Below are 3,817 nucleotides of genomic sequence, written 5' to 3'. Positions count from 1 at the left end.
GATTTTGCTGTGCTGTGAAAATTCAGATATTTGCATGACTGCTTTTGTTTTATTTTGTGAATAGCAAAAAGCATTCAACCCCATAATACATGCTGTTTTATTCGTCGCTCGTCCATTTCATATCCCATAGCTTAACCATTCATATATTTGGATTCCTCTCGACGAGGCGAGCAGTACGAGTACCACCTTGATGGGTCTGCGACGTTTCCTTCCAGAGTTATTACCAAAAAAACACAAACATCCCAGAATCCTCTAGGTTTGGCGTCAAAATGTTGTCGCTCATTAAATCCCATAAGAAACGTCGCATCGAATGAATGTGATTAAATTGTCCCCGTCTGGACGAGCGGAATTGAATGGTGCAACTGATTTTGCTGTGCTGTGAAAATTCAGATATTTGCATGACTGCTGTTGTTTTATTTTGTGAATAGCAAAAAGCATTCAACCCCATAATACATGCTGTTTTATTGGTCGCTCGTCCATTTCATATCCCATAGCTTAACCATTCACATATTTGGATTCCTCTCGACGAGGCGAGCAGTACGATTACCACCTTGTTGGGTCTGCGACGTTTCCTTCCAGAATTATTACCAAAAAAACACAAACATCCCAGAATCCTCTCGGTTTGGGGTCAAAATGTTGTCGCTCATTAAATCCCATAAGAAACGTCGCATCGAATGAATGTGATTGAATTGTCCCCGTCTGGACGAGCGGAATTGAATTGTGCAACTGATTTTGCTGTGTTGTGAAAATTCAGATATTTGCATGACTGCTGTTGTTTTATTTTGTGAATAGCAAAAAGCATTCAACCCCATAATACATGCTGTTTTATTGGTCGCTCGTCCATTTCATATCCCATAGCTTAACCATTCACATATTTGGATTCCTCTCGACGAGGCGAGCAGTACGATTACCACCTTGATGGGTCTGCGACGTTTCCTTCCAGAGTTATTACCAAAAAAACACAAACATCCCAGAATCCTCTCGGTTTGGGGTCTAATGTTGTCGCTTATTAAATCCCGTAAGAAATCATATATTTGGATTCTTCTCGACGAGGCGAGCAGTACAAGTACCACCTTGATGGGTCTGCGACGTTTCCTTCCAGAGTTATTACCAAAAAACCACAAACATCCCAGAATCCTCTCGGTTTTTGGTCAAAATGTTGTCGCTCATTAAATCCCATAAGAAACGTCGCATCAAATGAATGTGATTGAATTCTCCCCGTCTGGACGAGCGGAATTGAATGGTGCAACTGATTTTGCTGTGCTGTGAAAATTCAGATATTTGCATGACTGCTGTTGTTTTATTTTGTGAATAGCGAAAAGCATTCAACCCCATAATACATGCTGTTTTATTGGTCGCTCGTCCATTTCATATCCCATAGCTTAACCATTCACATATTTGGATTTCTCTCGACGAGGCGAGCAGTACGATTACCACCTTGATGGGTCTGCGACGTTTCCTTCCAGAATTATTACCAAAAAAACACAAACATCCCAGAATCCTCTCGGTTTGGGGTCAAAATGTTGTCGCTCATTAAATCCCATAAGAAACGTCGCATCGAATGAATGTGATTGAATTGTCCCCGTCTGGACGAGCGGAATTGAATTGTGCAACTGATTTTGCTGTGCTGTGAAAATTCAGATATTTGCATGACTGCTGTTGTTTTATTTTGTGAATAGCAAAAAGCATTCAACCCCATAATACATGCTGTTTTATTGGTCGCTCGTCCATTTCATATCCCATAGCTTAACCATTCACATATATGGATTCCTCTCGACGAGGCGAGCAGTACGATTACCACCTTGATGGGTCTGCGACGTTTCCTTCCAGAGTTATTACCAAAAAAACACAAACATCCCAGAATCCTCTCGTTTTTGGGTCAAAATGTTGTCGCTCATTAAATCCCATAAGAAATCATATATTTGGATTCCTCTCCACGAGGCGAGCAGTACGAGTACCACCTTGATGGGTCTGCGACGTTTCCTTCCAGAGTTATTACTAAAAAAACACAAACATCCCAGAATCCTCTAGGTTTGGGGTCAAAATGTTGTCGCTCATTAAATCCCATAAGAAACGTTGCATCGAATGAATGTGATTGAATTGTCCCCGTCTGGACGAGCGGAATTGAATGGTGCAACTGATTTTGCTGTGCTGTGAAAATTCAGATATTTGCATGACTGCTGTTGTTTTATTTTGTGAATAGCAAAAAGCATTCAACCCCATAATACATGCTGTTTTATTGGTCGCTCGTCCATTTCATATCCCATAGCTTAACCATTCACATATTTGGATTCCTCTCGACGAGGCGAGCAGTACGATTACCACCTTGATGGGTCTGCGACGTTTCCTTCCAGAATTATTACCAAAAAAACACAAACATCCCAGAATCCTCTCGGTTTGGGGTCAAAATGTTGTCGCTCATTAAATCCCATAAGAAACGTCGCATCGAATGAATGTGATTGAATTGTCCCCGTCTGGACGAGCGGAATTGAATTGTGCAACTGATTTTGCTGTGCTGTGAAAATTCAGATATTTGCATGACTGCTGTTGTTTTATTTTGTGAATAGCAAAAAGCATTCAACCCCATAATACATGCTGTTTTATTGGTCGCTCGTCCATTTCATATCCCATAGCTTAACCATTCACATATTTGGATTCCTCTCGACGAGGCGAGCAGTACGATTACCACCTTGATGGGTCTGCGACGTTTCCTTCCAGAGTTATTACCAAAAAAACACAAACATCCCAGAATCCTCTCGGTTTGGGGTCAAAATGTTGTCGCTCATTAAATCCCATAAGAAACGTCGCATCGAATGAATGTGATTGAATTGTCCCCGTCTGGACGAGCGGAATTGAATGGTGCAACTGATTTTGCTGTACTGTGAAAATTCAGATATTTGCATGACTGCTGTTGTTTTATTTTGTGAATAGCAAAAAGCATTCAACCCCATAATACATGTTGTTTTATTGGTCGCTCGTCCATTTCATATCCCATAGCTTAACCATTCATATATTTGGATTCCACTCGACGAGGCGAGCAGTACGAGTACCACCTTGATGGGTCTGCAACGTTTCCTTCCAGAGTTATTACCAAAAAAACACAAACATCCCGGAATCCTCTAGGTTTGGCGTCAAAATGTTGTCGCTCATTAAATCCCATAAGAAACGTCGCATCGAATGAATGTGATTGAATTGTCCCCGTCTGGACGAGCGGAATTGAATGGTGCAACTGATTTTGCTGTGCTGTGAAAATTCAGATATTTGCATGGCTGCTGTTGTTTTATTTTGTGAATAGCAAAAAGCATTCAACCCCATAATACATGCTGTTTTATTGGTCGCTCGTCCATTTCATATCCCATAGCTTAACCATTCACATATTTGGATTCCTCTCGACGAGGCGAGAAGTACGATTACCACCTTGTTGGGTCTGCGACGTTTCCTTCCAGAATTATTACCAAAAAAACACAAACATCCCAGAATCCTCTCGGTTTGGGGTCAAAATGTTGTCGCTCATTAAATCCCATAAGAAACGTCGCATCGAATGAATGTGATTGAATTGTCCCCGTCTGGACGAGCGGAATTGAATTGTGCAACTGATTTTGCTGTGCTGTGAAAATTCAGATATTTGCATGACTGCTGTTGTTTTATTTTGTGAATAGCAAAAAGCATTCAACCCCATAATACATGTTGTTTTATTGGTCGCTCGTCCATTTCATATCCCATAGCTTAACGATTCATATATTTGGATTCCTCTCGACGAGGCGAGCAGTACGAGTACCACCTTGATGGGTCTTCGACGTTTCCTTCCAGAGTTATT

This window comes from Petromyzon marinus, chromosome 39, assembly GCF_048934315.1.
Source record: "Petromyzon marinus isolate PM22_M1 ecotype Great Lakes invasive population chromosome 39, UKy_Petmar_22M1.pri1.0, whole genome shotgun sequence".
Lineage (NCBI taxonomy): Eukaryota > Metazoa > Chordata > Hyperoartia > Petromyzontiformes > Petromyzontidae > Petromyzon > Petromyzon marinus.
This window is presented reverse-complemented; position numbering follows the sequence as displayed.